General features: G+C 41.3%; 1 pseudogene; it reads right to left on the bottom strand.

Annotated features, from left to right (window-relative positions):
• Positions 1-930: 930 nt before the first annotated feature.
• LOC138429337 (glutamyl-tRNA(Gln) amidotransferase subunit A, mitochondrial pseudogene) lies at positions 931-2,492 on the bottom strand (annotated as a pseudogene).
• Positions 2,493-13,358: the final 10,866 nt, after the last annotated feature.

Genomic DNA, 13,358 nt, shown 5'->3' with positions numbered 1-13,358 from the left:
TCTCCAACATTTCAAAGTTGTGCAGCGGAGGAAGAAGAACCAGCAAGAGACTGAGAAGGAATAACCTGTGAGGTAAGAAGGTGATGTCATAGTAATCAAGGGGAGAAAGTTTTACAATTGAACAAGAGTGGTTAACTATAGCAAATGCTTCCCAAAAGTTAAGTAGTGAGGACGCAGATGACACAGAGGTGACAATGAATTGGCAACATGGCAATCATTAGTCTCTGGCAAGAGCATAGTTTCAGAGGTATAGTGAGACAGAAAGACTGAAGTGTATGAAGAGCAAAAGATGTACAAGTGGGACAAGTCTTAAGGTTTTGTTTCTTTGGTTGGTTGGTTGGTTGGTTTAGTTTTTGTTTTTGGAGGGGAAGATTAAAGAAACAGGATGGTGGCTATAGTTGATCAAATAGAGCAAGGGAAGTTTTTGGTTGTTGTATTGGCTGGTAAGTGTTTGTATTTTTTGTGGAAATGATCTAGTTAAAAAAAAATTGATGTTCAAAAAAAGAAAATACCTACAGGAGTGAATAATCAAGTCTAAAAATGACTGTTAACATATCTAAGTGATAATGTCATTATAGAGGAGGATGAAGGAATGGCCCCAAACCATAAGGAGAGGGGATGGACCTTTGAAAAGAACCAAGATTCCCATGCTTTTAATAGAAGGGAAAGATAGAAGATTTAATTCAGAAACAACGGTTTGTGTTTGGGTGGGAGAGTAAGATGGCTCTGACCTGATTACGTCAGTTTTCTTTCTTTTTTTTTTTTTCTGTTTGCTGACAGTTTATTTATAATTAACTGTATCACAAGAATTTTAAAAAATGACTCCAGGGAATGACTATGTCGACAATAAGCCAAATTTCAAGAACACCTGACTTCTCTAGAATATAAATACCTTTAAAAGTCATTATAATGTGCACAATATAGTTATCACTATTTTAGAGAAACAGAAGCTAACTTTTCATTTTCAAAGACTGATGAGCAATCATCCATTAGTTCTTGAAGTTGAATAAGAGGAAACTGGACTTGTTTTTCAAACCATTTGGCAACTGTAAGAAGCTGCTGGTCACAAAATGCACGTCCAATAAACTGTAGTCCTATTGGCAATGCTTGGCTTGAGAGGGCCATAGGGACACTCACAGCTGGCAATCCTGCCATATTTACAGCCTGTGTAAAGATGTCTTGGGCACTGCGTGTCCTGTTGTGTTTCTTGATGAATTCTGTGTACGGCACTGCCTCACTCAAGGTCATGGGAGTTAGCAGCACATCCACTCCAGAGTTAAAAACATTCACAAAATCATTAGCAATGAGCCGTCGCACTTTCTGTGCTTTGACAAAATAATTCTCATAATGTTCTTTTTAAAAGAAAAAGTATCCTGAGAGGATTCTCCCTCTCACCACATCATTGAACCCTTCTCGCCTGGTTGCAGCATACATGGCTTCAGTAGACACATCATTGTCACATCTGTGACCATATTCTAGCCCATCAAATCTTGCCATATTTGATGCCTCTTCCGATGTACACAACACAATTGAGTAACTGGTATGGGGCAGGGAGATTTCAATTACTTTGGCCCCCTCAGACTCAAAGAGATTAGCAGCTTTGGACCAAAGAGATTGTACTTCACTTGACAATTCTGGTGTAAGATATTCCTTTGGAATTCCTATACATAGTTTGCTCACATCTGTCAAACAAGTATAAATGGTTTAACAGGATCTTGAATTGTGGTAGAGTCTTCGGGATCATGCCCAGCTAGTATACCCAACACAGTGGCTGCATCATCCACACATCTGGTTAATATTCCTGGCACATCCATTGAATTCACCAGGGGAATGAGACCATGACAAGAAACTAGGCCATAGCTTGGTTTTAAGCCAACAACCCCGCAGTGGGCAGCTGGATTTCTGGTTGATCCTCCTGTATCTGAGCCTAAAGCCGCAAAGCCCATGAATGCTGACACGGCCGCCACACTTCCTCCTGAGCTTCCTCCGGTTATAAGCCAGTTTGAATCCTCATTCTCACTGTGAGAGTTCTGCTTCCTCTTTTCTCTATATTGTTTTGAATAACTCCACGGGTTTTTAACTGGTCCAAATATGCCATCTGTGCTTCCAGATCCCATAGCAAACTCATCTAAGTTTGTTTTTCCCATTAGTAGAGCTCCCTGATCCAACAACTTCTGAACTACTATGGCATTATAAGGTGGTACATAACCTTTCAGCATGTTTGATGCACAGGTTGTCTCAATGCCAGATGTACTAAAGTTATCTTTTACTGCCATAGGAATTCCATCTAAATCCCCCAGTGAGTGACCTTCCTTATGTCTTTTCTCTGATTCTTCAGCTTGCTTTAAGGCCACTTCTTCTGATACAGTAATGTACGCATTTAGAAACTTAGTTGTCTTGATAAGGAAGAGACATCTTTGACAGAGCTCAGTTGGCGTGACTTGGCCTTGTTTCAGTGCCACAGAAACTTCTCGGAGTGTCTGGCCCAACATGGTCCTCATGCCCCGTCTGCCACCACAGGGACCAAGTGATGAGGAGGAAAACCGTCGATTTTCTTAATAAAATATGAGATGAGGTCTTCATCAAGAAGGGGATATTAGAGGTTAGAAGAGTGAGAAAGTCAGAGGTATCTTCTGAGAGTGAGAAGGTGAACTGTGGAAAGATGATGATACTGCCAGTAGGGATTTATATTTGTGTCATAAGTTTAAAGTGAGTTCAGACAGCATAGTTCAGTTCAGTTCAGTCACTCAGTCGTGTCCGACTCTTTGCGACCCCATGGACTGCCGCACGCCAGGCCTCCCTGTCACCAACTCCCGGAGTCCATCCAAACCCATGTCCATTGAGTCGGTAATGCCATCCAACTATATCACCCTCTGTAGTCCCCTTCTCCTCCTGCCCTCAATCTTTCCCAACATCAGGGTCTTTTCAAATGAATCAGCTCTTTGCATCAGGTGGCCAAAGTATTAGAGTTTCAGGTTTAACATCAGTCCTTCCAATGAACACCCAGGACTGATCTTTAGGATGGACTGGTTGGATCTCTTGCAGTCCAGGGACTCTCAAGAGTCTTCTCCAACACCACAGTTCAAAAGCATCAATTCTTTGGCGCTCAGCTTTCTTTATAGTCCAACTCTCACATCCATACATGACTACTGGAAAAACCATAGCCTTGACTAGACAGACCTTTGTTGATAAAGTGATGTCTCTGCTTTTGAATATGCTCTCTAGGTTGGTCATAACTTTCCTTCCAGGGGGTAAGCGTCTTTTAATTTCATGGCTGTAATCACCATCTGCAGTGATTTTGGAGCCCAGAAAAATAAAGTCTGACACTGTTTCCCCATCTATTTGCCATGAAGTGATGGGACCAGATGCCATGATCTTAGTTTTCTGAATGTTGAGCTGTAAGCCAACTTTTTCACTCTCCTTTCTCACTTTCATCAAGAGGCTGTTTAGTTCTTCTTTGCTTTCTGCCGTAAGGGTGGTGTCATCTGCATATCTGAGGTTATTGCTATATCTCCCAGCAATCTTGATTCCAGCTTGTGCTTCCTCCAGCCCAGTGTTTCTCATGATGTACTCTGCATAGTAGTTAAATAAGCAGGGTGACAATATACAGCCTTGATGTACTCCTTTTCCTATTTGGAACCAGTCTGTTGTTCCATGTCCAGTTCTAACTATTGCTTCCTGACCTGTTGCTTCCTGACCTGTTCTCAAGAGACAGGTCAGGTGGTCTGATATTCCCATCTCTTGAAGAATTTTCCACAGTGTATTGTGATTCACACAGTCAAATGTTTTGGCATAGTCAATAAAGCAGAAATAGATGTTTTTCTGGAACTTTCTAGCTTTTTCGATGATCCAGCAGATGTTGGCAATTTGATCTCTGATTTCTCTGCCTTTTCTAAAACCAGCTTGAACATCTAAAAGTTCGTGGTTCATATACTGTTGAAGCCTGGCTTGGAGAATTTTGAGCATTACTTTACTACAGCGTAGCATTATGTTTATTTTCTCAAGTAAGACTTCCCTGGTGGCTCAGACGGTAAAGCATCTGTCTACAATGCGGGAGACCCAGGTTCAATCCCTGGGTTGGGAAGATTCCCTGGAGAAGGAAATGGCAGTCTACTCCAAGACTATTGCCTGGAAAATCCCACGGACAGAGGAGCCTGGTAGGCTACAGCCCATGGGGTCGCAAAGAGTCGGACACAACTGAGCGACTTCACTTTCACTTTCTCAAGTAAACTTCAGTCAGGAGAATGCAAATGTGGAAAGGTATAGTTGGATTTAAGTAAGGATGAGTATCACACAGAAAGGAGCAAGGTGTTTATGAGGAAATGATTGTAATGCTGCACAGCAAAGTCTTTGGGAGGTGAAAGGGAAAGGTTTTAGGAAGACATTAGATTGTGATAAATAGACTGAATGGGCCAATCAGTCAATAGATAGATGAGAAGCACTGGGAACAAAGAACTGGAACTCTCTGTAGTGTAAGGGTTGGTATAATGGAGGTATAAGGTTGAGTTAGAAAGACAGAGATGGTACGTGGTCTGTGAAATGGTGAAAACTTGGATTTCAGACATAAGAGCATTCAAGAAGGTAATTAAATTTTCTGGAGGAAAAGTTGTGTTTTGGTGTTAAAAGATTCTAAACCCATGTTCAGGCTTGGTTATTTTGTCTAATCCAATTTCTCCCCCAATCTCATTACCTCCACCATAGTTTGGCCCCAGGGAGGGAACACCGCCCCACCTATCAACAGAAAATTGGCTTGAAAGATTTACTGAGCATGGCCCTGCCCATCAGAACAAGATCCAGTTTCACCTCAGTCAGTCTCTCCCATTAGAAAGCACCATAAGCCTCTTATCCAAACAGAATGATCTCTGTTCATTTCCAAGGCAAACTATTCAATATCACAGTAATCCAAGTCTATGCCCTGACCAGTAATACTGAAGAAGCTGAAGTTGAATGGTTCTATGAAGACCTACAAGACCTTTTAGAACTAACACCCAAAGTCCTTTCCATCATAGGGGACTGTAATGCAAAAGTAGGAAGTCATGAAATACCTGGAGTAACAGGCAAATTTGGCCTTGGAGTACAGAATGAAGCAGGATAAAGGGTAGTAGAGTTTTGCCAAGAGAACGCACTGGTCACAGCAAACACCCTCTTCCAACAACACAAGAGAAAACTCTACACATGGACATCACCAGATGGTCGATACCAAATTCAGATTGATTATATTCTTTGCAGCCAAAGATGGAGAAGCTCTATGCAGTCAGCAAAATCAAAACCGGGAGCCAACTGTGGCTCAGATCATGAACTCCTTATTTCGAAATTCAGACTTAAATTGAAGAAAGTAGGGAAAACCACTAGATCATTCAGGGATGACCTAAATCAAATCCCTATGATTATACAGTGGAAGTGACAAATAGATTCAAGGGATTAGATCTAATAGAGTGCCTGAAGAACTATGGACGGAAGTTCATGGCATTGTATAGGAGACATGGATCAAGACCATCCCCAAGAAAAAGAAATGCAAAAAGGCAAAATGGCTGTCTGAGGAGGCCTTACAAATAGCTGTGAAAAGAAGAGACGCTAAAGGCAAAGGAGAAAAGGAAAGATACAAGCATCTGAATGCAGAGTTCCAAAGAATAGCAAGGACAGATAAGAAAGCCTTCCTCAGTGATCAATGCAAAGAAATAGAGGAAAACAATAAAATGGGAAAGACTAGAGATCTCTTCAAGAAAATCAGAGATACCAAGGGAACATTTCATGTAAGGATTGGCCTGATAAAGAAAAGAACTGGTATGGACCTAACAGAAGCAGAAGATATTAAGAAGAGGTGGCAAGAATACACAGAAGAACTGTACAAAAAAGATCTTCATGACCCAGATAATGATGATGATGTGGTCACTCACCTACAGTCAGACATCCTGGAATGTGAAGTTTAGTGGGCCTTAGGAAGCATCACTACGAACAAAGCTAGTGGAGGTGATGGAATTACAGTTGCGCTCTTTCAAACCCTAAAAGATGAGGCTGTGAAAGTGCTGCAGTCAGTATGTCAGCAAATTTGTAAAACTCAGCAGTGGCCATAGGACTGGAAAAGTTGTTTCCATTCCAATCCCAAAGAAAGGCAATGCCAAAGAATGTTCAAACTACCGCAAAACTGTACTCATCTCACATGCTAGCAAAGTAACATTCAAAATTCTCCAAGCAGGGCTTCAACAGTACGTGAACTGTGAATTTCCAGATGTCAAGCTGGATGTAGAAAAGGCAGAGGAACCAGAGATCAAATTGCCAACATTCATTGGATCATCGAAAAAACAAGAGAGTTCCAGAAAAAAGATCTACTTCTGCTTTATTGACTATGCCAAAGCCTTTGACTGTGTGGATCACAGCAAACTGTGGAAAATTCTGAAAGAGATGGGAATACCAGACCACCTAACCTGTCTCCTGAGAAATCTGTATGCTGGTCAAGAAGCAACAGTTAGAATGGACATGGAACAACAGACTAGTTCCAAATTGGGAAAGGACTACGTCCAGGCTGTATATTGTCACCCTGCTTATTTAACTACTATGCAGAGGACATCATGAGAAATGCTGGGCTGGAGGAAGCAACAGCTGGAATCAAGATTGCTGGGAGAAATATCAATAACCTCAGATATGCAGATGATACCACCCTTATGGGCAGAAAGCAAAGAAGAACAAAAGAGCCTCTTGATGAAAGTGAAAGAGGAGAGTCAAAAAGTTAGCTTAAAACTCAACATTCAGAAAACTAAGATCATGGCATCTGGTCCTATCACTTCATGGCAAATAGATGGTGAAACAAAGGAAACAGTGACTGACCAGTTTTGGGGGCTCCAAAATCACTGCAGATGGTGACTGACTGCAGCCATGAAACTGAAAGACGCTTGCTCTTTGGAGGAAAAGCTATGGCCAACCTAGACAGCATAGTAAGTAGAGACATTACTTTGTCAACAAAGGTCTGTCTAGACAAAGCTGTGGTTTTTCCAGTAGTCGTGTATGGATGTGAGAGTTGGACCATAAAGAAAGCTGAGTGCCAAAGAATTGATGCTTTTGAACTGTGGTGTTGGAGAAGACTCTTGAGAGTCCCTGGGACTGAAAGGAGATCCAACCAGTCCATCCTAAAGGAAATCAGTCCTGAATAATCATTAGAAAGACTGATGCTGAAGCTGAAACTCCAATATTTTGGCCACCTGATGCAAAGAACTGACTCATTGGAAAAGACCCTGATGCTGGGAAAGATTGAAGGCAGGAGGAGAAGGGGACAACAGAGGATGGGATGGTTGGATGACATTACCAACACAATGGACATGAGTCTGAGTAAACTCCAGGAGTTGGTTAATGGACAGGGAGACCTGGCGTGCTGCAGTCCATGGGGTTGCAAAGAGTCAGACATGATTGAGCCACTGAACTGAACTGAATTTCTCCCCAGGCAATAAATAGTATCTCTGCCTCGGGGCTCCGTTTCAGCACACAGGTGCAAGAAGGAAATGCAGAATCTCACTCCCACCCCATACCTCCTGAATCAGAACCTACAGTGGACTGTAGGGATCCTGGGTGATTCGTGTAATGTTTGAGGCCTCACAATCACGGTTCTACAGCACAGGTTGTCAAACTTACCTGCACATTAGAATCACCTAAGAAACCACTAAAAATCCAGAAGCCCAGACCATTTATCTCAGTATTTCTGGGAGTAGGGTCTAAGCATCAGATTCTTTTAAAACTCCCCATTTGACTTCAATGTGCAGCAAGGGTGAATAATCTCATTAGTGGGGTTCAAACTTCTTGGACACCAGGCAATCTGTGGTTAAGTTCCAAATGATTATAGACAACTAGCACGGGGGAAAACCAGGCGCCCACCACTTAAGTAGACATTTAATATGAGTTGAGTAGTCTCTCACTCTGGGAAGAGTGAAGAGCCCTGAATAGTTGTGCAGTTGATGCAGAATAAGTTCCCAGAACAACTTTCAAATAATTCTGTTCATCATATCTCTGTATGGATGTACCTACTAATGGAAAAAAAGAAGAGGAAAAAAGAAAGAAATGTTTAGTGTATAAAAAGGAAAAGTTACAGGAAGTTTTATCCTCTCCCCACTTATTTTCTTGTGTCCACTATTAAGCTGAGAAGTTGAGGCACCCTCCTAGAGACTCCTCAAAGATAAACATTGTAGGAGGCTGCTAAAACAGTTACAATTAACCTTCTAACAACACAAGTTTGAATTGGGTGAGTTCACTTATATCAGGATTATTTAGCTCAGCTGGTAAAGAATCCATCTGCAGTGTGGGAGACCTGGGTTTGATCCCTGTTTGGGAAGATCCCCTGGAGGAGGGCATGGCAACCCACAGCAGTATTCTTGCCTGGAGAATCCCCATGGACAGAGGAGCCTGGTGGACTACAGTCCACGGGGTCAAAAAGAGTCAGACAAGACTGAGTGATTACACATGCACAGTACTATGGGATCTGAAGTTGTCTTAATCCTCAGACGTACTGTGTGCTGTGCTTAGATGTAGAACCGTGATTATGTAGGAACTGTGGGTACAGAGGGCCTACTGTAAAGAATTTTGGATTGCACAAAGGGTCAGCACCCCTAACCCTGTGTTGTTCAAAGGTCGACTGTATACAGCTTTTGAATATGAATAAAAATTGTCTCTTAGGGTAGTTGTTACGGACTGATTGTTTATGCCTCTCTCCCCTTCACATGTTGATACTAAAACCTAATCCCCCAAATTGGTAATATTGGGAGATGGGGCCTTTGGAAAGTGATTAGGCAATGAGGACAGGGCATCATGAGTGGGATTAGGGCTCTTACATAGGAAGCCTCAGAGAGCTGCCTCACCTCTTTTGCGGGTGGGGCACGGAGCAATGGTCATAGACATAGATACTGTAGTTCCTGTCTGTGAACTAGGAAGCGTGTTCTCACCAGACATTCAATCTGTCTGAATCTCAATCTTGGACTTTCTAAGCCTCCAGAACTGTGAGAAATAAATGTTGTTTAAGCCACATAATCTACGATTTTTTTTTATAGCAGCCCGAATGGACTAAGGTAAATGAAATAAGCCTACATGCTGTAAAATAAAGTCCTAGATATTCATTGTAAAATACACATACAACAAGACATTTAGAGTTTCATGGGGAAAAAATGTTTATTTCAAAAATAAAATTATAGGGAATTCCTTGGCAGTTCAGTGGTTAGGATTCCACGATTTCACTGCCAAGAGCTAAGGGTCAGTCCCTGGTCGGGGAACTAAGATCCTGCAAGCCACATGATGCAGCCAAAAATAAATAAATAAAATCATAAATTATTTAAAAGTCAAACAGCTGTCCAAGAGTTAACTCTGAAACTGCTGTAGAGCAGAAAGGAAATTTTGAAATACACAAAGGTCCATGAATGAACTGAAGTTATTTAGCAATTTGGGAGAGAAAAATAACTGCCTTGCAAAATCGTTATATACAGATTAAATAGGTTAGCCTCATACGCATTCATCCATAGCATCTTGTATTCATTCTTGTATCACACTGTGTTATAATTCCTTGCTAATATCAGTCTTCCTCATTAGACTTGTTGTCTCTGTTATGATATGGACAAGGCTTGTCTTGAACATGCTCTCTCACACTGGGCTGACAGAGTGAGCATGGGCAAGTTATTTAACTTTTCTGGGATTCAGTTGCTTTGTTTACACAATGACAATAGTAAGAGTATCTATTAATACTTCAAAGAGTTGTTGCTCAGGTCAGTGAACTAATAAATGTATTATATAGAACAGTGCCTGGCATAGTGTGTTAGTATTAGCCAGGATGACGACAATGGTGATGAAATTCCCTAGACAGTACTTGGTATGTATTAAGTAGGTCAATAAGTATTTGTCAAATGTTATTGAATTTGTCAAATAAATGAATGGATAGAATGGAATAAGTACATAGAGGAAGGAGTTATTAATTCTGAATCAGAAAATTTTTTCCAGGGGGAATTGAAGTTCAAGCTGGGTTTTGAAAATTCTATAGAATTTCCCAAGCGACGGGGGAAAGATGAGGCATTCTCTTAGGCTAAGAGGACTGATCAGGAAACTGTAAGTTTGGTATTATGTCAGCACGAATAGAGAAAGATTGGTAGGAGAAAAGCTAAAGAGTAAACAGGAACCTCATCATGAGGTTTCTTGTGTGCTGTTCTCAATATGAGGGCAATCAGTTCAGTTCAGTTCAGTCGCTCAGTCATGTCCGACTCTTTGCGACCCCATGAATCACAGCACACCAGGCCTCCCTGTCCATCACCAACTCCCGGAGTTCACTCAAACTCATGTCCATTGAGGCGGTGATGCCATCTAGCCATCTCATCCTCTGTTGTCCCCTTATCCTCCTGCCCTCAATCCCTCCCAGCATCAGTCTTTTCCAATGAGTCAACTCTTTGCAGGAGGTGGCCAAAGTACTGGAGTTTCAGCTTTAGCATCATTCCTTCCAAAGAAATCCCAGGGCTGATCTCCTTTAGAATGAACTGGTTGGATCTCCTTGCCATCAAAGGGACTCTCAAGAGTCTTCTCCAACACCACAGTTCAAAAGCATCAATTCTTCGGCACTCAGCTTTCTTCACAGTCCAACTCTCACATCCATACATGACCACTGGGAAAACCATAGCCTTAGCTAGATGGACCTTTGTTGGCAAAGTTATGTCTCTGCTTTTCAATATGCTGCCTAGGTTGTTCATAACTTTTGTTCCAAGGAGCAAACGTCTTTTAATTTCACGGCTGCAGTCACCATCTGCAGTGATTTTGGAGCCCAGAAAAATAAAGTCTGACACTGTTTCCACTGTTTCCCCATCTATTTCCCATGAAGTGATGGGACCAGATGCCATGATCTTAGTTTTCTGAATGTTGAGCTTTAAGCCAACTTTTTCACTCTCCTCTTTCACATTCATCAAGAAGTTTTTTAGTTCCTCTTCACTTTCTGCCATAAGGGTGGTGTCATCTGCATATCTGAGGTTATTGATATTTCTCCCAGTGATCTTAATTCCAGCTTGTGCTTCTTCCAGCCCAGTGTTTCTCATGATGTACTCTGTGTATAAGTTAAACAAGCAGGGTAACAATATACAGCCTTGAGGTACTCTTTTTCCTATTTGGAACCAGTCTGTTGTTCCATGTCCAGTTCGAACTGTTGCTTCCTGACCTGCATATAAGTTTCTCAAGAGGCAGGTCAGGCGGTCTGGTATTCCCATCTCTCTCAGAATTTTCCACAGTTTATCGTGATCCACACAGTCAAAGGCTTTGGCATAGTCAAGAAAGCAGAAATAGATGTTTTTCTGGAACTCTCTTACTTTTTCCATGATCCAGCAGATGTTGGCAATTTGATCTCTGGTTCCTCTGCCTTTTCTAAAACCAGCTTGAACATCTGCAAGTTCATGGTTCATGTATTGCTGAAGCCTGGCTTGGAGAATTTTAAGCATTACTTTACTAGCGTGTGAGATGAGTGCAATTGTGTGGTAGTTTGAGCATTCTTTTGCATTGCCTTTCTTTGGAATTGGAATGAAAACTGACCTTTTCCAGTCCTGTGGCCACTGCTGAGTTTTCCAAATGTGCTGGCATATTGAGTGCAGCACTTTCACAGCATCATCTTTCAGGATTTGAAACAGCTCAACTGGAATTCCATCACATCCGCTAGCTTTGTTCGTAGAGATGCTTTCTAAGGCCCACTTGACATCATATTTCAGGATGTCTGGCTCTATTTGAGTGATCACACCATCGTGATTATCTTGGTCATGAAGATCTTTTTTGTACAGTTCTTCTGTGTATTCTTGCCACCTCTTCTTAATATCTTCTGCTTCTGTTAGGTCCATACCATTTCTGTCCTTTTCTGTGCTCATCTTTGCATGAAATGTTTCCTTGGTATCTTTAATTTTCTTGAAGAGATCTCTAGTCTTTCCTGTTCTGTTGTTTTCCTCTATTTGCATTGATCGCTGAGGAAGGCTTTCTTATCTCTTCTTGCTATTTTTGGAACTCTGTATTCAGATGCTTATATCTTTCCTTTTCTCCTTTGCTTTTCCCTTCTCTTCTTTTCACAGCTTTTCTTTTCATTTCACAGCTTCTTCTTTTCGTTCTTGAGGGCAATAGAGAGCTAGTAAAGAAAATGGACAGGGGTGGGGAGAGAAATAAACGAGTTATATAAGATCACTTAGGAGAGAGAGTAGAAGATAAACTAAAGGAGGAAAAGGCTATGAGCAATGTGACCTTGTCAGTAAATGTTTAGAGAATGAGTGAGCGAGAGTGAAAACTTGAAATAGGCGATCTAAAATGGTCTTTTTATGGAAACGTTTCAAAATGAATTTATTCCTACTTGATGCTTTATGCTGCACTCAAGAACCTTCTATTTTGTTTGTGCTTATTCCTCTTTGAAAGATGTTGAAAGGAGATACACAGCTAGTTTGTTTATAAACTAAACGTTTACAAGATAGCAAAAGTAACAGCCCTGCTCTCATCACTGCTGATGTGACCACAAAAGTGTTATTTCTAGGGTTGCCAAATGTGGTCTCCTTCACAGGAGAAAAGAGCTGCAGCAGTAATAACTAGGTCAGTGATTTTAGTGTGTGGATGTAAGAACAAACTAGCCAGTGAAGAAGACATCCCTTCTTTTTGTGTAGCCATTCTGGAGGGAAGTGGTTAGTGAGCAGTGGAGCTCTGTGGGGAGAAGCAGTTGGAGAGGGGACAGCCTGAACCCTGGGCACGGAGGAACTTCCTAAGTATGTTCTTCTTGTCTGGGTGTCCGACTGAAACTTGATTCTGTCTTTTTTTTTTTTTCTCTTTCTTTCTTTCTTTTTGCTTTTCCCTGAAGATGAGCATTAGTAGCAATCAAAGTAACAGTCCAGGAAAGGTCACTTACAAGGCACTTGCCTCCAAACACATCTCTCCTGTGAGAAAACACCTTAAACAAGAGAATATGCTGCTCTGGAGTTCGTGGTGGGAGAATATGAACAAGCTGAACAGATACTCCCTGTATATAGGTGCTAGATCAGGCTGCTAGATCAGCATATATACAGGTCTTACTACAGGGCCTGACTTAGTGCCTAGTGACTCAATCAGTGACTCAATTAATTCTTGAATTCCTGAAACTGTTTTATGGCCTAGGAAAATGAGCTTTAGAAAAGACTAAGTAAATTGCTGACAACAACCAGTTAGTAAATAGCAGAGCTGGAATTTGAATCTAGGACTCTTGGATTATAAAGGTCTTGGTTTATGTTAGACCTCAACTATATTTAAAACAAAAAATTTTATTGTGGTAAAATACACATAACCTTAACCATTTTAACCATTTTTTAGCATGCAATTTTTGCCCGGGAAATCCCATGGACAGAGGAGCCTGGAGGGCTGTA

Source organism: Ovis canadensis, chromosome 1, assembly GCF_042477335.2.
Source record: "Ovis canadensis isolate MfBH-ARS-UI-01 breed Bighorn chromosome 1, ARS-UI_OviCan_v2, whole genome shotgun sequence".
NCBI classification, from domain to species: domain Eukaryota; kingdom Metazoa; phylum Chordata; class Mammalia; order Artiodactyla; family Bovidae; genus Ovis; species Ovis canadensis.
The sequence above is the reverse complement of the archived record's forward strand: the minus strand, read 5'-3'. Positions and strand labels throughout refer to the sequence as shown.